Raw genomic sequence first — 24,219 nt, 5'->3', positions numbered from 1 at the left:
TTTTCCTTCTGAGATGTTTTTCCCTTTCTAACCTCCTGTGTCCATTTCCAGTTTGGACTTTCAGTCATCAGAAGTGTATTTCTGCATTAATTCATCAAAATTTTGAAGCTATATACTCTATACTGTGAGCTGCTCTAGGTGCTGTGGAGATAACAGTGGCTAGATCGGTGAGGTTCTTTCCCTCAAGGAGCCTTGGGTCTGATGGCTAAACTGATGATACACCAAGAGACATAAATAGGACAGGATAAGTGTCAATCTGAACCACATCACCTGGCTTCTTGTAAGCCGTATCAGTTATCTGGGTACCACTTTAAGACTTTGGCAGGGTAAAGGTCAGGTTCCGCATACACAATGGTGACTGCACAAAATTATATTGCCTAGAAACATCGTAGTGCTCTTAGCTTCTATCAGAATACTCTATGATACTCACAGTTGATGAAACTGTCTAATAACACGTTTCTCAGACATAGATACATGACTGTGTTTGGATCTCAGTTTATGAAGATGCTGGAATGTCTGAAGAAGTGGGTGACATGTGATTCTTATTCCAAGAGGGTTGCTCTGGCTTTGTGTGCAGAATGGCTTACAGGACGGGGATATATTATAGGATGGGTCTGCCAGGTATGGTAACAGCAGTATAGACGAGAGGTATTAGAGCTGTGACTAAGGGTAGCAATGGCATGAGAGGCCAGTGGGTTTGAGAAGTAGTTTTAAGGTGAATCTAATGAGTTTGTTGTCGATTTGCAGATTTGGAGGTAAGGGGATAAGAAGAGAAAAGATTCAAAGAGATCTATAGATTTAAGTCAATAAGTTATTCAGGGCTGGCATTGTGGCATAGCAGGTTAAGCCACTATCTGCAATGCAGGATCCCATATGGGTGCTAATTCATGTTCTGGCTGCTCCACTTCTGCTCCAGCTCCCTGCTAGTGTGCCTAGGAAAGCCGTGGAGAGACCACATGGGAGACCCTGGAGAAGCTTCTGGCTCGTACCTTTAGCCTGGTTCAGCCCTGACTGCTGGGACCATTTTGGCAGTGAACCAGCAGATTGAATCTGTCTTTTCTGTCTGTCTCTCTCTTTCCTTCTATGTGTGTGTGTGTATCTCTATAAATCTTCCTTTCAAATAAATAAATGCATCTTCCAAAAAAAAGAAGTTAGCATTAATTGAAATAGAGAGAATTTATGTTGAAAAGGGATTTGGTTGTTCGTGTGTGTGTGTGTGTATGAGAGAAAGAGAGTGCTGGAGAGAGACAGTCAGAAATTCTGCTTAACCACCTGGATGTTCTAAGAAGTCAGACAGCTATGTATGAGTTGGCACCTAAAGGTGACACCTGAGTGCAAACAGCAATTTGAGAGCTGTTGGTGTGGCCATCGGTATTGGTGATATCACAGAATACGTGGAGAGAGAGGTGCGTGTGGGCTGAAGCTGATTCCCAGCAGTGCAGGTCAACATCTAGACGTTGAATGAGAAAGAATGGGCAAAGAAAAGAATGTCTCTGGAGGGACACTGGGAGAGAATAATGTGGTCACAGAAAACAAGGAGGAGAGTCCGAGGGTGATGGAGGGGTCAATGGTACTGAGTCGAGAGAGTGAGGAACATGAGGATGAAGGAGTGACTGTGACATTTGGCAGGAAGGAGGCCGCTGGTAGTCCTTGAGCAGTGTTGTCATTCCTAAAATTGGAATGAGTGAAGAAAGAAATAGAGTGCAAAAAAAAAAAAAAAATAAAGCCAACTAAGACAACTCTTCCCAAAGTATAGTGATAGGAAACAGTGAAGTGGGGCAAGCTGCAGAAGGGTATGGATTGAACATGTGTTTGTCTTAAGGAAGGGAGGGACTGGTTGTTTGCTAATGAGAAATTTTCTTGAGATGGAGTTAATTGATGCAGAAGACAGGAAAACTGAGGGAACAAAAATGTGGTTCAACCTTGAATTAGGGAAGAAGGAAGACTATGGGGTTGGTGTGTTGTTTTATAGTTGAAAAAGTTCAAGTATAATGGGTTCTATATTTTTTAGTGATCTATAAGCAAGGACATATACTGAGGGGTTGTGAACGGGACTTGATGAGATTTGATTACCTCTGTATGAAGAAGGGTAGGAGCTGCATGGCCATGGCCATGGGTGTTTTGCTTTATCATTGGAGCATTGTCATAGGCAGGAGTTTATATCAAGGCAGAGGGTTGGGATGATTGTGAGGGAGGAGCAGAAATCTGTTGTAACCCTGTTGAAATCCACACAACTGCTGATGGATGCAGAGAATGCCATTGTCTAACTGTGTGACCGCAGAGAGTGTGGACCCTCTAGGACAACTGTGGTTGATATTCCGGCCAGATTAGCAGGAGGAGAGCTTGAAGGCAGTGTCAGGATGATCTATACTGCCACAGGACAGCTGAGAATTATTGCAACCACTAGAATTCCCAAACAGGAAACAGGAAGGTGGTAGGTCTCCTGGTGGGGATGTGGTGAGGTCGACAAATTCTGGGCAAACTGGAACATAAGCTCTAAGAAGGCAGATGTCTTAGGGGCTTGCCCCAGCCAGGGACAGCCTGAGGCTTATAAAAAATATCAGCCTTTCTGGGTGAGAAGAGCTGGTTGGGATTCCAAAGACAGATATGTCTCTACCAAGACAGGGTTGTGAATCTGGGAGTGAGAGGTAGGGCTGAGTGGAGATTGGCAAGAATACCCGTAAGTGGAATGGACAGAGGTGAGATTGTTAAAAGATTAATTTATTTATTTTGAGAGGTATAGTTACAGGTAGGGAAAAGGAGAGACAGAGAGAGAGGTCTTCCTTCTGCTGGTTCACTCCTCAAATGGCTGCAACAGCTGGAGTTGGGCCAATCCATAGCCAGGAGCCAGGATCTTCTTCTGGGTCACCCACATGGGTGCAAGGGCCGAAGAACTTGGACCACCTTCCACTGCTTTCCTGCCATTAGCAGAGAGCTGGATTGGAAGAGGAGAAGTTGGGACATGAACCAGCATCCATATGGGATGCCAATGTCCTAGGTAGAAGCTATGCCTACTATGCCGCAGTGCCGGCCCCAGAAGGGAGACTTTTAAAGGGTGCTTATAACCAAGGCTATAAGCAGAAGGAAGAAGGATGTTTGGGGTACTGAGTTGTTTGTGACAGACAAGAGTGAGACAGGATTTCTTTTCTAGGAAGAGTTGGAGGAGAACTGGATGAAGCAGATATTGGGAACAGGAGCCAGAGAATGGAAACAGACAATCAACTCAGAAGAAGCTACTTGGAGAGAGGTGGGGAAGAGTCTGGAGTGGCTTAGGCCAGGGTCCCTCATGGAAACTGGGAGGATACTGGCCTCCCCTACACTGAAAGAGGCCATGGACTCCTGAGTCAGTTAGACCTGGGCCACTTAGCTTATGGCCAGAAGTGGAGTTTTGCTCTTTTGTTCCCTATGAACTTGAAGCTTAAGTCCACAAAAATCCAGCCAAATTCAAAAATATTCTTCTGCTTGGCCATAAATCTGCAGGCTGGGGATACCCAGCAGCCCCACTGCGATACTAAAGCTAAATTATACATTGAGTCCTTCGTCTGGAATACTATGATTTTTCCGTCTTCGACAGGTATGCATTAAAGGTCACTCAACAACCCCTGAAACACAGACTTTCAGAAAGACCTTGATAGCTGACAGCTTGAACTCATTTCCCTCCATCATCGCTCTGGACTTAGGCTTCAGGCTCAAAGTTGGAGGGATGGGGAAAAAATGACTCTGTTCCTGTGGTTTTGATAGTTTTAGTTTTTTAGAGTATTTTTAATTAAAAGAGTGATAGTTATGAAAAATGTGAAGAAAATATAGAAAAAAATGGAATTGTGAAAGCATTCTTAGTCCAATCCACCCTCCAAACTTAGAGATGGTTAATGCTTCATTATTTTCCTTCTAATCTTGATTTCTACTAACTTAAGATCACACTGGACTCATGATTATATGGCTGTTACACATTTTATCACAAGAATTCTTTAGATTTGAGAGAGAGGGAGAGAAAGAGGAGCTGGAGGGCACACCCATCCACTGGTTCACTCCTCAAATGACTGCAGTGTCTGTACGGTCCAAAGCTGGAAGCCAGAGACTCCATCCAGGTCTCCTATGTGAGTGGGAGGAGCCCAACGACTTGAGCCATCCAGCTGCCTCCCAGGGCCTGCATCACCAGGAAGCTGGGAGTGGGAGTCAGAGATGGGGATGGGAGCTGGGTCTGGGAATTGAACCCAGGTACTCTGATCTGGGATGCCAGTGTCCTAGTGAGCACCTTCGCTGCCAGCCCAAATGCCCTCCTCAAGAGTCTCTTTTTAAACTTCTAATTTAAATTTTTCTTAAATTCACAAAAAATTCCAAAGTACAATAAATGTCCATTATTTTGCATCCAAATTCACCAATTGTCAATATTTTGCCACATTTGCATTATCTGTCTTTATTAGATATGTAGTAGCATTGGTGGTGTGGTTTTTCATTTTGAGTCATTTGAGATTGAATAGAATATACTTTTCTTATTATTAAATATTTATTATTATTATTATTAAATATTTCTTAAATATCCTTCAATTTATACCTGTATCTCTCCTAAGAACAAGGACACTCTCATGTAATCAGGCTTTGATCAAATTTCAGGTATTCATTACTGATATAATAGAGTTATATATTAAAAGCTCTTATTCTTTTGCCAATTGCTTCAAAAATGTCTTTTATCAGAATATTTTTCCAAATCTGGTTCTATCAGGAATAATATATTGAATCTAGTTGGCATTGTCTCCTTGGTCTCTTTAATCTTACAAGGCACCTCTGTTATCTTTTGACTCATGTGAGTTAACTTTTTTAAAAAAGATTTATTTATTTGAAAGGCAAAAATACTCAGACAGAGAGAAAGAGAGAGAGAGAGAGATCTTTTATTCTCTGACTCACTCCCTAAATGGCTTCAACTGCCAGGGCTCCGACAGGTTGAAGTGAGCCAGGAGCTTCCTCCCAGTCTTCTACATGAATGGCAGGGGACCATCTTCTGCTGTCTTCCCAGGCCGTAGCAGAGAGCCAGGTTGAAGGTGGAAGAGTTGGGTCTCAAACCGGCACCCAAATGGGATGATGCACTACAGGTGGTGGCAGTACCCACTATGCCACAATGCCGGCCCCAAGTGAGTTAACATTTTTGTCAGATACAGGTATCATGTTTGGTAGAATGGCTCTTGATTTGTTTCCTCATGAGCAAGCCATTTTATGTATGCCTTAGCATCCACTAGGTATACGTGGCATACAGTTTTAGGTGTAAATTCAAGTGAAATTGTTCACAGTGGCAGTGAACTTTTACTTGAAGCCTTTTAAAGAATTTTTTTCTTGTTTTTTGTTCTTAAGACTCAAGGAGGTTGTCTGAATGCCAACCAAATTGGCAGTTACCACTTTAATTTTTTTTAAGATTTATTTATTTGAAAGGCAAAGTTCACTCCCCAAATGGCTGCAATGGCCAGGGCTGGTCCAGGCTGGAGCCAGGAGCCAGGAGCTTCATCCAGGTCTCCCACACTTGGGCCGTCTTCTGCTGCTTTCTCAGGTGTGTTAGCAGGCAGCTGGATCTCAAGTGGAGCAGCTGGGACACAAACTGGCGCTGATATGTGATGCCAGCATCCCAGACCCCGAAGAATAACTTTTTTAAAAGATAGAGTCTTAAGGCTGAAATGCCAGGATTGAAGTATATGGACACATGGATATCTCTTGATATCTGGCTAAATTGCTTTCTGAAGGGTAGTGCTGCCCTACCGCTGGGCTTGGAGATGCCTGATTGGGACTGTTGTTTGAAACAAGCTCTGTCTACATACTGCACATTGTTTGAAATTTGTCTTTCTTTGCATCGTACTGACCAGACTCCTAGGCTTCATATTTACCTCTTATCTGGATTTATAATATTTAAATCTTCCTGTGGACTCTCTTGGCCTCATTGTTGTCACGTTCATGAAATGATGATCACGTTACAGAGATGGGAGGGAATGAGAGTGTGTTCAGCCTATGCAGAGAAATGAGTCTCCTACCTTGAGCTATGTGAGGTCAGGGTGATCCAAGACTGGCATTTGGGTCTCTTGAAACCCTCTGTGGGTTCAAGACAATTGTGATGTAATTGTCCATCTGCCCATTCACGTTTCCCAGGGCCACTGCAGGGACTCTGGATCAAATGCTGAGTTCTAACCAATTAGTCATGCGTGGAAGTGATGTGTGTCACTTAGATGAAGCATTTTAGATGCTGTGTGTGGGCCTCTGCTCTCTTCTTGGGCTGAGTATGGAAGCCACGTGTGTGTAGGATGCTCACCTGGGAGTTGGCTCTGGGTGACCACAGAGAGTGCAGCTGACCCCAGCTGTGGACCTGTCCTTGATACAGAAGCATGTAGTGGAGACACATGTACTCTTTCTAATTCGGGGTCTGTTCTGCACGCTAGGCATAAGAAAAAAAGGAAAATGTTGTGATAACCCAAGACTCAAATTTTTTCTGCTGTCATATTACCTTTCTGGAATTGCCTATTGGTTTTCAGAACAGTGTCTTGCGTTGAATTAGGGATCAGCACCTTGGTTCTACAGAAGAGAGAACTGAGACTAGGGACACGTGCAGGGCCTGACTTCAGAGCTTCTTGTCTTTCCTAGCCCCGCCCCTTGAGCAGAAACGTGGTGGGCACAGAGCACAGAGCATGATCAGAAGCAGAACTGATTAGTAGAGAAAGAGTCCAGGGCACAGCCTGCCATTACTTTTGTTTCCTTTTATATATTTTAATTTTGAAGAAAAAATAAACTGCAATAGGAAAAATGAGAGGGAGTATAAAAGTGCAAAAAGCTGCGTTTCTTACTTGTTTAAGGGATTCTAGTTCTTTCCCCTGATGATGATCCTGGCCCTCTGTAAAAGAAACTCTGGAGTCTTAGCATTTCATTTAATGAACTAAAAAAATCCTTTGTTTTATACCTGACAACACATTTTTTAAACCATGGACAATGTGTTTATGCTCTACAAAGTTGCTGTCTGCTTTTACACTTTTCTCAGAGAAAATATCACGCTCTCTCTCTCTCTCTCCCTTCATAAATGTTTGGAAGTCGTGCCATTAAGCTTATTATGAGAACTATGCGATTAAGGGTACGACCCATTTGCCACTATTCTGTCCAGTCTCTGACTAAGGGGAAAGATAATTGGAGACAAATCTCCCTTCTTCTGTTCTGAGTTCAGCACCCTTCAACAGCTCTTCTGAAGGAAAGAGTTTGCCCCGAGCCAGACACGGTGCACACAATAGGACTTGCCAGTAGGCTGTAGCTGACACCAGGGCAGCAGGAGGACCTCCCCAGGTATTTCCATACGAGTGTTTTCCATAGTCGTGATTGGAATCCATGCCCACATAGGCATTGTATATCATGGGATTACAGGTGTACGAGATACGCAGAAGACGTCCACATGTATTGGCAGTCGGGTGGTGGAATGCATAGTGCACTTCCCTCAGCGCAGATAGTTAGCTCAGAAGAGGCATGAGTTTGTGTGTCTGTAACCCAGGGCTGTGGGCAGGCTTCATTTGACAAATCACAGGAAATAGCTGCTGCTCCTTTGCCGTGTCTGTGGGGAGACCATACCTCTCCCTGCCCCAGTGCTGTGGGGCTTCACTTGGCCACAGAGTGGGGAAGTTGCAACGTGCAAATTCCAAGCCTGGTCCTTAACAGGCGTTGCATTGTTCCCCTTGTCCACGCTGCACTTCTGCCATCGCCATGCCAAGTGGACACCCTGAGCAGTGCACTGGCCCCAGAACTGCAGAATAATGAGAGATACAGAGCTGACTTGGACTTGGCTCAGATCCCGAGGCCACGCCCAGCACGGTACAGCCTGCAGCAGCCAGACTCTGGTCAGAAAAGTAAAAAGTCAGTGCTTACTGTATGGTGCCAAGAGTCTGTGGTTGTAACACTCAAGAGCTGCCTGGTGCGCTGATTAGAGTGTGTGTTTCCCTGGACTCATGTGCTTATGGATATAGACAAAGTCACTGTGCACGTGACACCTCACATTCAATGATTCCCGCACCTGCTGTTTCCCAAAGGGTTCAGTTCCTGTCCTACATATTTCAGAAAACCTCTAGAGGTTGACCTTGTGTCATTACAAACCAGGTCAGACCAGCTGTACTGTTGCATCTTCCAGATAGCCACGGCCTCTGCCTGGTGGGTACTGGCCTTGCTGCCAGGAGCCTTGGGGCATCGCTGTGTCCATGTAGAAGAGCTGACAGTCCCCATTCCCAAACCGCGGGCTGTTTTGTCATCGGGGTGCTGAGCCGGGACTGCACCTGTCTGTGGAAAGCTTATGAATGCAGATTCTTCAAACACAACCTGTGATCAGTTATGGCTTGCCTGTGGGGCTGCACTGTGCAACTCCTACTATCTAGGAATCCCATGAATTGGGCAAGTTTCTTTGAGCTGCAGTTTTCTCATCCACTCAATGGGAATGATAATATTGCCTGTTGCCTTAGGATCAAATTAGAGACCGCGTGTCCGATGCTGAGTCACTTATGTCTGGTTTCCTATGGCTGCTGCTTCAACTTGCTTCTAGTCTGGTGCCTGAGAAGGACACAGGTTGATGATCTCCGTTTCAGATCAAAAGGATGAAATGGACTTCACTGGGCCCACAGCAAGGTGTGGGGGAGTCTCTTGGGGAGAGTCCTCCTTCCTGCCTCTCCCATTTTCAAGAGGTCACTTCTGTTCCTTGGCTCATGGATACCTTCATCCACCTTGAAAACCACAAATCTGAGGCCACCGTGTGGTGTAGTGGGTAAAGCCACCCCCTGCGAAGCCAGCATCCCATATGGAAGCCCGTTTGGGACCTCGCTGCTCCAATTCTGGTCCAGCTCCCTGCTAATGCCCTGGGAAGACAGCAGAAGATCATCCAAGTGCTGGGGCCCCTGTCACTCACCTGGAGACCTGAAAGAAGCTCCTGGCTCCTAGCTTTGGTGTGGTTCAACCCTGGCTGTTGTAGTCACTTAGGGAGTGACCCAATGGATGGAAGATCTCTCTCTCTGTAACTCTGCCTTTCAAATAAATAAATACATAAATCTTTCAAAAAAAGAAAACTGATCATCAGCCAAATCTTTCTTACATTGCTTTCCTCTGCAACTAACTCTCCTGCTTCCCTCTTCCATTTTTGATTCTATTTATTTCAGACACAGAGAGACAGACAGAGTTAGAGTCCCTGGCCCTTGTGGGCATCTGGGGGGTAAACCAGTGGTTGGAAGATATCCCTCTGTCTCTCTTTCACTTTGCCTTTCAAGGAAATGAAAAAAAAAAGTGTAAGCACTAAACAAAAGTAGGCAGTTGAACTGCAGATAGGAAAATAGACCCTTGCAATAAAGTCATGTAATAACAAAGGATGTTTTGTTTCTTTATTAATATGAAGGTAAAGAAAACACCAGCTTATATGGGAGAACAGAGAGGAACCAAGCAAACTTTTTGGTTGAGACTTTGTTCGTTAATTACCTAGGCAAAAACCTTTTGAAAAAAATAATTTACCAGGTTGTAATTCCATTTAAAAAATCAGCATATAAAAGAACTGCTGCACAGTATTTGAAGGAGGCCAAGTGTTATGGTCAAGGCTGTTTCGTGGTTTGTAACAGGATCCCTTCTTACAAGGACAGTTTTCCTGCAGGCTGCTGTGGGTGGAAGGTACCTGTGCTCCCAATACTCAGGCACTGAAGCCCTGAACTCCAGTGCACTGGTGTTTGCGGTAAGGAAACCATGAAGCTGAAATGAGGTTTGAAGGGTGGGGCTCTGATCTGACGGGATTCATGCCCTTTTAAGGCACAAATGCTTGTTCTTTTCTCTCTCCCTGTGTCCCCTGCTCTCTCTCTGCACAAGGAGAGGTCATGTGAACATGCGGCAAGAAGGCTGCTGCCTACCTTCCCCTAACAGGGATGGGGACATCCCGCCCGTGGGGTGTACAAACTCCCTGAAATCATTTGACCTGGCCCTGCCAAGGCAACCACAGGCAGGACCCAAAGTTCAAACAATCTACAGCAGACTGATTAAGTTGACAATTTGGTATAGCCAATAAATGATATTATCGAGATCCAGATGGCTCTTGGCAGAAAAACCATTCCCTACCCCTGCCCCACAAACCAACAGTGCAGGTCTCTTGCTCTGGGACTTCCCAGCCTCCTTATAGTGAGAAATCAATTTCTGCAGTGTAAGCCACCTAGTCTGGGGTATTTTGTTGCAACACTGAGCAGATGGGCTGCTTAAAGTCTTTTGAAATCACTTTTTAAAGGCTTTTTATTTTTCTTTTAAACCGATCTGTATTTGTAACAGCCTTTTAAGGCAGAATGTGACGCCGGCACTACATTTCCATTGACAAGACCGATGCTGACCTACTTTCAAATGGCTTCACGATACACCTAGGGAGCCTTCTAATTTTGTTCCTTTAAATAATGCTTTCTTTGGAAAACAAGCCATGTGGAAAATTCCTCCCATGAAGTAGGCTCAATTTGCCACATTTATTTCTAGAGGTACATGTAGAATTGGTAACTATAGGGCTTGGGAAGTTTGAGAATTAGGTTCTAGAAAATGAAAATGACACCATTCAAGCAAATGTTTTTTTCTTTTAAATGTTAAGATGTACCTCTGAATACTCCAGTGTCAAAACTTTGGGCCAGTAAGGCTTCTGGCTGAATAGCTAAACCCTTTAGACCACCTAGTTCACATTAGATTGTAGACATCCTACCTTGAGCTGAGCTGCCAAAACAAGCCAGTGCTAAAGTGGACTAGCATTGCTAGTTCTCCCCAGTGCCCGAAGTATCACAGGCTCATGGTTAGACATAGAAAGCAATACTATCAGAGTCTTTTTTTTTTTTTTTGACAGGCAGAGTGGACAGTGAGAGAGAGAGAGAGAGAAAGGTCTTCCTTTTGCCGTTGGTTCACCCTCCAATGGCCGCCGCGGCCAGCGTGCTGCGGCCGGCGCACCACGCTGATCCGATGGCAGGAGCCAGGTGCTTCTCCTGGTCTCCCATGGGGTGCAGGGCCCAAGCACTTGGGCCATCCTCCACTGCAGTCCCTGGCCACAGCAGAGAGCTGGCCTGGAAGAGGGGCAACCGGGACAGAATCCGGCGCCCCGACCGGGACTAGAACCCGGTGTGCCGGCACCACTAGGCGGAGGATTAGCCTAGTCAGCCACGGCGTGCTGTACACTGAGATCTAATGCTATAACTAGTACTCAAACAGTATTTTTCACTTTATGTTTCTGTGTGGGAGCAAACTGTTGAAATCTTTACTTAATGTATGCTAAACTGATCTTCTGTATATAAAGAGAAACGAAAATGAATCTTGATGTGAATGGAAGGGGAGAGGGAGTGGGAAAGGGGAGGGTTGCGGGTGGGAGGGATGTTATGGGGGGGAAGCCATTGTATTCCATAAGCTGTACTTTGGAAATTTATATTCATTAAATAAAAGTTTAAAAAAAAAAGCAATACTATCTCCCCCTCCATGTAGTTATGATGCCATATGGATTCTAAAAATGGTAACAAATAAAGGAGGCGATTCTTGGAAGTATATCATCAGAGGGAACACAGATGAAGTGTTGAACACGTGTACAGGTCACCCGTGAGGCAGAGCTTGGTCGATTTCTCCATGTGTGACGTATGTGCTGTCATCTCCTCCCAGGGAGATGTTCTCCCAGTGGGACAGCCTTGTATCATCAGTGACAGGTCATCTTCATTCACCAGACCATGTTGGACCTTCCTGTAGATCCTGTTAGCGTGTGTCTGGGAATCCTCCCAGTGAAATCCAGAAGACAGGAACAGGGTTCCGTAGAGCAGGACCACCAGAACCTTGACAGAACTGTACTTGCCAGCCATGGTCTGTGCCTTAAGGTCTCAGTATCAGAGCGGTGAGCGTTTATCTCCAGGTGTTTCCTTGCTGCCATCTCACCCTTAGATGCTCTTAGGGCTTGGCCTGTTCTCATTCATTCCATGTCTGCTGTCCAGCTCCATGTGCTTGTGGCCCTGTAGCATGGGCATGACCCACCAACCTTTAATTTAGACTGTCTTTCAGGATTTTGCAGAGTTTTCCATACTTCTTTTTCTGTCTCATTTCTTTTTCTTCACTTTCTTGGAGTTGCAAGCCCTTCTAGGTGACCGACACTAGAGTCTTCCCCTTAGGTTCCTTCAGCTGTTAGACTCTGCTCGTTAACAGGCTTAATCCTATAGATCATTTCTAAGCTATGTGTTACTAGATTGTTTCTACAACAAAATACCAGATAAAGGCTATTTATGAAGGCATGAAATCTATTTTGTCCTGTGATTTTGGAGGTTCACAATCTAAGATCAGGCGAGCCTCATTGTGTCAGCCAGTTGGTGAGGCTGGAAGATGGCAGTTGTGGAGTGTATGCAGAGGAGAGATCACATGTGAGCCAGCAAGCAGAGGGAGCAGCTGGGCCAACTCAGCTTTTATAGCCACATGGCAAGGGCTTGGTCCCAGTGACCTCAGGACATCCCCCCAGACCACCTCCTGTTCTCCATTTGGGAAAGGGTTCTACCCTCTTAGCACCATTGACCTATGGCCTGGGGGTTTAACGGTCTCCATGACTCTAGAAGTCATACCCTATTCAAACCATAACACCATGCTTCCGAAGACATTCCACGAAGGCTGGGTTGGCTTCCTGGCCCTTGATCTCACCAGTGATCCAGTTTTCCATGCTGGTGCGGTTGTCCTTGCTGGAAACCATCTCCTCACCAGAAGCAGAGGAAACAACTCTGAAAGCTTGTTTTGATTTTGAGAGTCTCTGTGTATTCCAATCTTTTTCTTCTAGGGAACTGCTTATAAAGCTTTTTGCAATTGTGTTTTTTAAAAATTATGCATTTGTTTATTTGAGAGAGAGAGAGAGAGTATATATGCTCTTATTCATTGGGTTACTTCCCTGCTAGGGCTGGGGCTGATCCAGAATCAAAGCCAACATCCAGGAACACTATCCAGGTCTTCCATGTGATTGGCAGGAACCCAATAACTGTGCCAGTTCTGCTGCCTTCCAGGGTCTGCGTTGCCAAGAACCTGGAGTCAGGAGATGGAGCTGAGCACTGAACTCAGGTACTCTGAGGCCTGCTCCCTATACTCATCTTCTGCTAGTGCAATGAAGAGTTCTAAACAATTTGGGCTCAAATTATTTTTGATAATTTTCAGAATATTGCTTTATCGTAACATCCTATGGAAACTATTTGGAGGCAGAGTTCTCCACCCCTCAAACAGATCCAGATATTGAGGTCTCTCGTAGTTATTCATAATGAAAACTCAGCAGCCACACAACTTAATACTACAATCCCTTTTTTCTGTTTTCAAATAAGCCCAAATGGGCATTTCTCGGGGCAGAAATGGGAGCTCTGAATTCCGATTTCTCCTTCAAGTGAAAAGCGCTTCGCCCATAGGAGGTCGTCCCAGCCATTGGTCAAGCCTTGGTAGAACTTTCCATACTCTTCATTGCCTTGTTGTCAGGCTTTCTGACAAACCAAATGGCCTTTTTTGGTTGAGCCCCTCTCGATCAATGCACTTTTCCTTAATCTTCTTTATTCTGTCAGCATCCTTCTCTTCCTCTGCTTGTTGGAACCCACATCTTATCCTTGTTTGTCCTCAGACTCCTGTTCTTGTTTTTCCTTTTCTTCCTCTTCGTCTAGCTTCCCTTGAGCCGCCTCAATGCTGAGGCAGCAGACAAGGAGTTCTCCCCCTGGATATCTCCCTGTAGCCTCTGCAGCAGCAGGCCTCTCCCGTCAACCTCAGCTGTGACAGGGTCTGCTCTGGGCAGAATCTTTACAAGCGAGCGTACATTCCAGCACCTTCTGTTCTCTCCGAGTGCTGAGCTCAAAGCACATGTGGAGACGTTGCATTGGCTTCCGAGTGTATAGAGAAGCAGAACAGCCCACATGCTGGACCGCTGGAATGAAAGGGACACTTAGTATGTTAAGCCACTGAATGTTGGGATATTTGTCACTACAGTATAGTCTGTCCTGGCAGAGGTGTGATCTCAAGAATGTCATTGCAGAACATGAATAATGAGGGAGTTATCTCATGGCTTTCAGTTTCAAAGTGTAGGGCCCTGCTGGTTTGAAAATCCGATTGGAGCTCCAAGTTATCATTCACGAGGGCAAGTAAGGATTCTTTAGAGCTAGGGGGAAAAAGTACATGGAAAGTAAATACAGTGTTCATGCCGATGCAACCTTGAGTTTGCTTCCCCTTTCTCTGTCTCTGGGAGGTGAGGTTTTCCTTCCAAGCCCAGGGAATCTTGGAGATTCAAGATCTGATGGGATCTGTGCCCTATGCCCAGGAAAACACTGCCCCTAGCTTGAGGAGGAGCAGGTCGGGTTCTGCAAAGTGTATGTGGAGTTGAGTTGCTTCAAAGAGGTCTCACTCTGTCTTTTTCATAAGATCAGGAGAAAGGACCCATGTGCCCACTAGTGGCATGGAAATACCAGGAGACATCAGGGGAGGCCTAGCTGGACTGAAAAACCCTTCTGTTTTGGAATGAGCAGAGGGAAGTGGCTTTCTGGCATAATTACCTTCCTGGGTGAGCATCCAAGGTTTCTCCTGGTCAGGCTCTGCCTGCCTGTCTAGCCACATTTCCCACCCTTTTACTCTATGTGCCCTATTAAACTGTTCATGCTGCTCCAGAGCTCCAGGCTGTCTCATACCTCTGCACCTTGCAAATGTTATTCTTCCGCCCAGTGTTCTCTTCCGGTTCCTTGTTTCATTGAAATCTATTGATTCATCCTGAGATACACCTGATTTGCCAACCCCTCTGTGAAGCATTTCCTACTTACCCATGAATCATAATTCCTTTATGCTACCAGTGTACCCAACGGCTCTCTAGTCAATAAAATTCAACTACTATTTATTGAATATGCACCATGTGTCAGGCTCTGGGTCCCACATGGTAAAGACTGGTAGACAAAGCAATGGAGTTCTGCTTCACCGCCATCATTCTACTTGTGATGGCTGCATTACAAATCACACAAGTGGAGCTCTGTATCTTGTCTGTCTTGGTTTCTGTGGGTCAGGGATTCAGGAAGGCTCTGGCTGTGCAGCTAGCTCGGGGTCTTCAGTAGCTAAATAGTGGTTACAGCTGGGAGAGCTTGGGAGCGGGGAGCGTCTGCTGGCCAAGCATCTTTCTCTTTGACTCCTGTCTTGGAGCCTGTCCACACAGTCTCTCTGCAGGGGCTGGTTTGGGCTTCCTCACAGCAGGACATCCTCAGGGCAGTTGGACTGCTTCCATGCAGCTGAACTCTTCAGAGCTGAGTCTTCCAGAAGGTAAGCCAGAAACCACTTGCTTTTAGGACTGTGCCTTAGTGATCACCTGCTGTCCTTGCTGCTGCATGGTCTCAGCTAGCAGAGAGTCACCAGCCTGCTCAGACCTGAGGGCAGGGGAGTCAGGCTCTGCCTCTTGGTGGGGGAAGCTGCAAGGCTCTAGAGGCTCATGTGGTGGGGAGGTGAAGGCACGGCCATCTTTGGAAGACACAACTTGCCATAGTTTTCTCCTACTACACTTTTGCATGTCTATCTCTGAAACATAAGCTTTTTGATGATTTGAATTAGATCTCATTCTTTGTTCTCAAAACTGAACACGCTGTCTAGGAAAGGGAAAGCACTAAATATATACATGAAATGCATATTTTTTGAATAGATTCTCCAATTCTTCCTACAAGTCCAGGAAATCCCCATTTCTATCAATAGAAATTATGTCTATTCTTTCAAGACAATGAGCACTTTTGCTCAGATAATTAAGTTGCTTAAAGCAGCAGAGTTTCCAATTTCCCAGTAGCGTTTTCCCCTTAGCTATCCATGTTAGCCAAGCTTTCTAGAGAAATAGAAGAGATAATATAAAAATGTATACATATATGTATGCATACATACATGTATATACAGGTATTTTAAATTTTTAAGAATACTTATTTTAAAGCAAAGTGACAGAGAGAAAGAATAGCTCTTCCGTTCACTGATTCTCTTCCCAAATGTCTGCAACACTAAGGACCAGCCCAGGCTGAAGCCAAGAGCCAGGAATTCCACTGGGCTTTCCCACGTGAGTGACAGGAACCTAAGTACTGGACCATCAAGTGCTTCCTCCCAGGCACATCATCAGGAAGCTGAATGGAAAGCATGGACTACCTGGGAGTTGAACCAGCACTTCAATACGGGATGTGGGCATCCCAAGCAGCAATTTAACCTGCTGAAACACAAGGTTAGTCCAGCCTGGAAAACTCATTACGGGAATTGGCTCACATAATTATGGAGGCCAAGACACGCCACTGTCTTCCATCTGAGACTAGGAAAGAAGCGTATGGAATGGTTTAGTTCGAGTCTGAACTTCTGATAACCAGAACAGCCAGTGGTATACACTGTGGAGTTCAAAGACCTGCAAACCAGGAGCTCTGATGTTCAGGGTGGGCAAGGATGAAGGTCCCAGTTCGAGAAGAGAGAGCAATCCCATCCTTTCCCTGCTGCTTCTCAGATTCTGGAAGACCTGTGTGATGCACTCTCTCCCATTTTGGTGAGGGCACGACTTCTCTGCTAAGTCTACCCACTCAAGCGCTGATCTCTTCTTGAAGCCCCTCACAGAGGCACACAGAAATCATATTTTACCAGCCATCTTAGCATTCTTGGCCCAGGCAAGCTGGCACATCAAATGAATCATCACACTATCAATGTCGAGTCTTGCTAACATTTGTGTAGCAAACACAATGTGGCCACAAGATTTGTTTTCCCTACAGAGTCCTTCTAGGTAATCTGGTTCTCCATGCTGAATCATCTCCACTTGTAGAAATTTTGGCAACTAGATGACAAAAGCCAAGACCCTTTGTGGTTAAGATTTCAGTAGAGGGGCCGGCATTGTGGCACAGTGGGTTAAGCCACAGCCTGTTGTGCCAGCATCCCATATGGTTGCCGGTTCAAGTCCTGGCTGTTCCACTTCCAATCCAGTTCCCTGCTAATGCCCTGAGAAAGCAATGGAGGATGGCCTAAGTCCCTGGGACCCTGCACCCATGCAGGAGACCTGGTTGAAACTCTTGACTCCTGGTCTCTGCCTGGCCCAACCCTGGCCGTTGTGGTCATTTGGGGAATGAACCAACAGTTCACTCTGTCTCTCCTTCTCTCTTTCTCTCTCCTTCTCACTCTCTGTAACCCTGCCTTTCAGTAAAGAAAATTTCAGTAAAGGTGAGGATTCTCTGGTCCGGTTATTCTGTAAGTCTGGGTCTCACAATTGTCTTTCCCCAAGATCACCGAGTGATTTACTCCTTGAAGCTGGGGATGCCATGCCCTGAGGATTTGCTGAAGCAAGCCACGATTTCCCTGATGATCCTTTTGCCATCACAGCAGGACTGAAGGGCATCAGCTAGTGCTCTGGGCAGGCAAGTTGTAATCAGCTCCTTTCACGCTGAAGAACGATGTTGGATGAAGCTCCTTTCCCCATCAGTTATGAAAGTTTTCAGGAGGGATAAAGCAGGACCGACATGGGATGCTTGCGTGGTGCTACCAAAAGGAGAAAATGGTTGAAAAGCTGCGTTAGGTAGTTTTCTTGTTTGAACCATGTCTTATCTATGATATACAATGATCACATTTACTATCACATGAATGTATGTTGTTATGGATATAGTTACATGAATCATAAATATTGATGGTAACTTACATTATTGAGGTTTAAGTCCCTACTCTGCTGAAAAATATCCTGGGGTAATATTCTCTTCGCCATTTGAGAGTTCTGGGAGGTTAAAATTCAGTAGAGGCGGCAGGGACAGCAGAACTGGGCTTCAGCGCCCATGCGTGTGCCACGGTGTTGAAGTGTCAGAGCTTCTCTCTGGACTCCTGAGGGAGGCATGAGTCTCGGGGTTGCTCCTCCATCCCTGCAGGTGCACTGCCCACATCGTCCATACAGGCTCCTCTCTGGCTGTCAGCTCCCAGGTGTCTCTTCACCTGCCCCTGTGACCAGCTTGTTGCCTGAAAGAGGAAGGTTGAGATGTCCCCCTACTGTGAGTCCAGCTGGTTGTTTGCTGCAGTGGATGCTGGTAGCAGTAGGTGGCGGATCTGGTATCTGGGGGTTGTGGGCTGGGGTCGCCTCGTACACTGCCGCAGAAATCAACAGGCGGGAAGTTGCAGCGTTGTTTGGTGCCAAAGGCACGGAGCTTGGAGAGAGAAAATCATGCAAATCTGGCTTCATGATCTTAAGCAAATCACGTGGCTCCTCTGAGTATCTGAGTTTTCTCATTTGAGACAGGAGTTGAGAATAACTTTCTTGTCTTGCTCTCAAGGTTACTGTGACAATCAAATGCCTTAACCTTGTGGGAAATTGCTTGGGAAATTGTAAAGCGTTACATAATGTTGGTTATTTTTCTTTTATCGGAGGTGATCAGCAGTGTGGTCTCCCTCAGGGAGAAGGCTGCATGGAAGATGAAGTGGGAGGCCTTAGGGTCTTGAGGATCCTGCCTGCTGGGAAAGATTTCTGAGATGGGCTGTTTGGTTGTGGCTGCTGGAGGAGGGAGACTGGATAGAGGGTGGATGACACGCCAGAGTTGGAGGAGCAAAGATTTTAGGACAGTGAAATCTTGCTGGTTGTGTATTAGAATGCAGAGGAAGGGGGAGAGGGGGAGGGGGAGAGGAAAGGGGAGAGGAAAAGGGGGAGGGGGGAGGGGGAGAGGGAGAGGGAGGGAGAGAGCGGGGCGGGGGAGAGGACTGTCAACAGAAGAAAAGAGTATCAAATCGTATGTTTGTGCATTCATTTAATCCTTCATCAATGTTTTTCAACACCTGCTCAGTACATAGCACAGAGGGCGTATTGGAGAGAATATTAGACACCCATTTACACAAATTAATGATTATCTGTTTAGATGCATAAATTAATTAGATCACTATTTAGAAAATTAAGGTGAATGTCTGATTTTAAGTTTCCTGACCTCATAAATCCTTGGTTTATCCAGCCTTTTGTGTTTTTCCACTGTGTGTAGAAGACAGCAGAGAAAGGGGAAGCAGGATTTGACAGAAAAAGCACCGTTTCTGGGGCTGGACAGCTTGGTCATTCCCTAACTCCTAGTCTTGCACAGAGCACTTCTCCCCAAACCCCAATTTTCCCATGGGTGAAATGCGGGTGATGGTACCTCTTGGGGCATCAGATTACTGGGGTGACGGGTGCTGTGTTTGGCAGTGATGTGCCATCAACAAAGGACAGCACCTTCTGTGGGGACAGCCGGTGGCCTGGTGGTGGTGTGAGAATCCCCTGACCGTTGCTAGTCCCCAGAGCTGCTGAAGCCCTGGTCATCACTGGCCCCGCCGTGCAGGCAGCCACTGCGTTGGTTTTGAACAGGAGCCTTGGATGAGAGTGTGTCCTCTCCGTGTCACTGCACCAAGAGCTCAGTACAGACTGAGGGCTGAGCTCTGGCCCCTGGGGAGTTGTAGTCAGTGGCCCCGTGAGGTCTGTGGGAAATGCGGGAGAGTGTGCCTGGGAGGTGTCACCCCACCTGTCTTCTTCCCAGGGAGAAAGCTCAGATTGTATGGGCAAAGGGCAGAGGCCAGAGACTCTGCTTCTCAGCTAGGGCTTCTCCTGCATGGAAGCCAGAGGATCCTGCTAAGGCCTGCCTGTCACTGCTTTGCAGACCCCGGGGTTTTTACATGGCATTTCTTTTTTTTTTTTTTTTACTTTTATTTAATGAATATAGATTTCCAAAGTACAGCTTATGGACTACATTGGCTCCCCCTGCCCCCGATGACTTCCCTCCCACCTGCAACCCTCCCCTTTCCTGCTCTCTCTCCCCTTCCATTCATATCAAGATTCATTTTCAATTTTCTATATATACAGAAGATCAGTTTAGCATACATTAAGTAAAGATTTCAACAGTTTGCACCCACATAGAAACACAAAGTGAAAAATACTGTTTGAGTACTCGTTATAGCATTAAATCTCAATGTACAGCACATTAAGGACGAGATCCTACATGAGGAGTAAGTGTTCAGTGACTCCTGTTGTTGACTTACAAACTGACACTCCTGTTTATGGCATCAGTAATCTCTCTATGCTCCAGTCATGAGTTTCCAAGGCTATGGAAGCCCCTTGAGTTCTCCGACTCTTATCTTGTTTAGACAAGGTCATAGTCAAAGTGGAAGTTCTCTCCTCCCTTCAGAGAAAGGTACCTCCTTCTTTGAAGACCCGTTCTTTCCACTGGGATCTCACTCACAGAGATCTTTCATTTAGGTGTGTGTGTGTGTGTGTGTGTGTGTTTTTTTTTTTTTTTTTTTTTTTTTTTTTTTTTTTGCCAGAGTGTCTTGGCTTTCCACGCCTGAAATACTCTCATGGGCCGGATCCGAATGCCTTTAGGGCTGATTCTGAGGCCAGAGTGCTGTTTAGGACATCTGCCATTCTGTGAGTCTGCTGTGTATCTCGCTTCCCATTTACATGGCATTTCACTGATTTTTACACACAAGGTACTGAGGCAGGGGCCTCATCTGTCACCACCAATGCCAGCTTTTAAGTGGTGGGTATGTCTGACTGGACTGTTATCTGCTTTTCCCCTGTGTTAGTCTGGGTAGGCTAATTACTACAACAAGCAATCCTCTCATTTTGGGGGCTTGGGATACTTGCTTATTTCTTTTGCATCCATCCAGATGTACCAGAGACCACAGAGACCATTGTGTAGCCTTGTGTGTCAAGCCATGACAGTGCCTTTAACTGCCAGGCACTGGGAGAGCCATCTAGAGACTTTAGTGTTAAGGTTGTAAAGTAAATACACAACCGATAGTGTGTTGAAATTGTGTGTGTGTGTGTGTGTGTGTGAAAACACATGCGTGTGTCTATCATCAGCCTTCATGTATGCACACTCATCCTTCATCATATATCACCTTGGTCATCATCCATCTTCAGAGAAATCACCCAAAGCTCCCATTGGAGGCTGTGCCTGAGTGAATTTCAGCTCAGTTAACACAAAATCAAAGGGCTTGCTGGAGTCAGTTGTTGGCATTCCCCAAGGCCAAGGCCTCACAAATAGTCTGCAGTGGAGGTGGAATTAGAACCCTGGTCTCAGAATCACTCAACGTATCTGCCCTCATTTAGAACTTTGGATCAGCCCAATGGAGAAAGACAAGGAATAGAAATTAGACATGTTATTACTAACTTCAAAAACACCAGATGCTTTCAACAATATATGACCGATGACAAAAATCCTAAGTATCCAAACTTCTCTTCTCCTCCTGCAAGTCCTGACCCCAGATCATGTGTTCCTCTCTCGTTAACAATCAGTGCGTGGCTTTTCTCCTCCGATGTGTGCCTCCATCTCTCACCGTCAGTCTCAGTTTTCACTTCCTGACTCAGTTCTGTTACTCGTCATGCAGCTGTGTCCCGGGGTTTGCCTCTGCGCCAGCCTTCTTCTATCTTGGGTACCTCGGAAAGTTAGTTCTGTCCCTGGCAGTTCTCTGAGGGATCTGTCCCTTGATTAGCTTCACTCCTATTGAATAATTTTGAGCAGAGGAACAGTAAACATGGGGATTAGGGAGTTGAGATTTAATGTGACTTTGCCACTTACGTTCTCTGATATTGCACAAATTGCTTCAATTTTCTGCCTTCAGGTTTTATTTGCTTTGTTTTGTTTTTCATTTATAATAAGAAATAGGTCTAATTATCTTTAGGCTGTTATGTTATTTAGAACTCATAATTACAAGCTGTAGAAAACCTAGCACAAACTGGCTTAGGTGATTAAGTAGGCTCTTGTTGAAGAAGAAAGAGAATTGCACTGTTTCTCAATTGAAAGCAAAAAGCAAGAATCTATTTTTCATTGGTTCTGATTGGATAATGTACCCCTACAGGAGCCAATCACAGTGCAGTTGGTTAAACTGTGGTGATTGGCTGAATTTGAGTCATGTGTTGCGTTACTCAGGCTAGTAAGTATTACCCCGTGTAGCCTGGTGCACTGAAGAGGGAGAACAGGAGAGACCTTCAGACAGAATCTGTTTCCAGTAGAGGAGCTGAATGCTATGAGGCGAAGACTCCCTTCTTCCTCTGGAAGACTCTAGTTTCTGACTAAGGTCCACGCATTTTCTAAAAATGCGTCTAAGAGGTGTGGGTGAGTGGTGATGCTGACAGTCTGACCACAAGTCCTGAATGCTAATCCTGGCTCTACCAGCTGTAGGAGTGAGTGAGTTACTTCTCTCAAGGCCTCAACACCACCATCCGTAAAATACAGCATTTAGCAAAATCTTCTTCTAAGAGCTTGTCTAGCCCTACTATGATGGGTGTCTGTATTGTGTTGTTCAATTAAATGCCATCCAGAAGGGAGAGGAATCTTCCAGAACCAAAGCCTTAGAAATATAAGATGCCAGTGAAAATTCTTTCCTGTACACGGTTTTCTTTCTTGTACTTAACAGAATACTGAAGTGCTATATTTTAACTATGTTTTTCCTGCCCTTTTGGTTAATCTTTCTGTGAAATTACACTATTGCATTTGGGACCACATCCCCTATTTCCATAACAACTGGCTGGATAAGTGTTAAGTAGAGAAAAGTGATGATTCTTAATATAAAATCTACTGGAAACCAATTCTTCTAAACACTCAGCCCTTCCTCCAAGAAAGCACTTTATTGAGAAAAATTTAATCCATCTGATCATGATTTAGTTTCTATTGACTCATCATTTTCCCTCAGCAGAAGTGATTTAACTTCTAAAAAGTATTTAAGGAGTAACTTCAACTTCTTTTTGCCAGCACGTAGAAAAGCACATTTTATTTTCCCCTAGAACAAATGGATTTGCAACCTGAAGTTTCTAGCCCAAAGCTATGAATGCTTGAATGCACTCTTGAATTTAAACAGAAGAAAATGTCTTCTACCTTGGCTCAGGGAGGAGGTGAGGTTGGTGTCCAGTTGTGACACACTGGTGCCGTTGTAGCAGCTGGCTATGGCTTGTGTCCATCCTGCTGGGTCCCTGGGCATATTAAGAACAGGATTGTGGGGAAGGCTTTGCCAACTGGGAAATATGGTGCCTTTTATTCGTCATCTGGGTGCAACATGGTGCTTGTTGAGGGTGCCTCCACTGTGATAGGTGCTGAGAATGAGCACTCCATGTATCCCTTCCCATGCTTCTCCGTTTCAGAAACGAGTCAGTGAGGGACTTGGGAAGACCAGAGTGAGCAAGACTGAAAAGGAAACTAAGCCGGGACTGCGAGGCTTGGGGTTTGGCCTGGCTCTGATATTGTCTGGCTGTGGGAACCAACTGTCACTGTGCTATCATGGACCCTGTTTGTGCCTTAGTTTTCTCAGCTGTAAAATGAAGACATTTAGGCTGCATTAGTGGTACTTAGCTTCTGTACAATGCATCAGCCTCAAATGATAACTAGTATGGCAGATATAAATATCAGTGCATCAACTTGGATTTGCAAAGGATGCATTTTTCTTCCAAGTACGCTTTTTGGTACAGAGTTTATTTGCTTAAAATATCTTCAACGGTGATTCTGATGCCATGGTTTGACCCTCCTCCACTAACTGGTAGAGTCTGTCCTACTCATGAGTCTGGACTTCTGCCTAGCTGTCTCACTACAGCCATCAGGACTGCAGAGACCACATGAGGCTATCTGACGCCCAAGATGGCCCAGCTGTTCCAGGCCCCAGCTGTCGGACTCTTCCAGTCCAGGCACCAGGCATGTGAGGGTAACCAGTCTCCAGACATGTCCAGCCCCAGCTGCTGAGTGCAACTACATGAGCAACATGAATGAAAACATATCAATCCCTAGCAATGTGTGGGATAAAATAGCAAGGGTTGACGTCATCTTAAGCCGCTAATTCGTGGTGTATTTTTATGCAGCAATAGCTAACTGAAAGACTTGTGTGTCAGGTTCCCATTCTACTATCATTTCAGCAGTGCTGTTTTTCTTATGTGGAACTGTATGAGCTGTGAGTTGTTCCCTGGCGCTAAGCTGTCAGGGTCATGCTGTACTTGGTGTCATCACCTACCTGTGCCCTGTGTTCTAAGGTCTGCTTATTTCCTGTGTAGTGTCCAGTTCTGAGTTCATGCTGCTCACTTCCTGAACATCAGTCCTCTTCATGTCTGTTAACTTTGGTAACTGTATCCCCACCACTCTCAGGCTCAAGGGACACACTCTTCATGTTGCATGTGGGTCCCTAAAACTCCCTTCCTGGGTACAAGGAGACATTTCTGCTGCTCCTTTTCACATTATTACGTAAGACAATCTGCGAAAAACTTCTAGGAGAGTAGTTCTTAAACCTCCAGTCTGCATCTCT

General features: G+C 45.4%; 1 long non-coding RNA gene and 2 pseudogenes across 13 annotated transcripts in view; 1 reads left to right on the top strand and 2 right to left on the bottom strand.

The window, feature by feature from the left end:
• Nucleotides 1–24,219, top strand: part of LOC149127208 (uncharacterized) — a 70,542-nt gene that overhangs the window by 7,365 nt on the left and 38,958 nt on the right. The window contains exons 3-4 of one of the 13 annotated variants that reach the window (XR_016232894.1): nucleotides 52–167; nucleotides 7,741–8,125. The exons of 5 other annotated variants lie outside the window; for them this stretch is intronic. This is a non-coding gene — a long non-coding RNA (uncharacterized LOC149127208). 7 more of the 13 variants (XR_016232893.1, XR_016232892.1, XR_016232896.1 and 4 more) reach the window with 7 other exon arrangements.
• Nucleotides 11,532–12,700, bottom strand: LOC127493984 (heat shock protein HSP 90-alpha pseudogene; annotated as a pseudogene).
• On the bottom strand, nucleotides 13,030–14,791 carry LOC138849537 (heat shock protein HSP 90-alpha-like; annotated as a pseudogene).

This window comes from Oryctolagus cuniculus, chromosome 4 (assembly GCF_051225735.1).
Source record: "Oryctolagus cuniculus isolate XC-2025 breed Fujian yellow rabbit chromosome 4, ASM5122573v1, whole genome shotgun sequence".
NCBI lineage: Eukaryota > Metazoa > Chordata > Mammalia > Lagomorpha > Leporidae > Oryctolagus > Oryctolagus cuniculus.
Note: the sequence above shows the minus strand (reverse complement) of the source record. Positions and strands in the feature narration are given on the sequence as shown.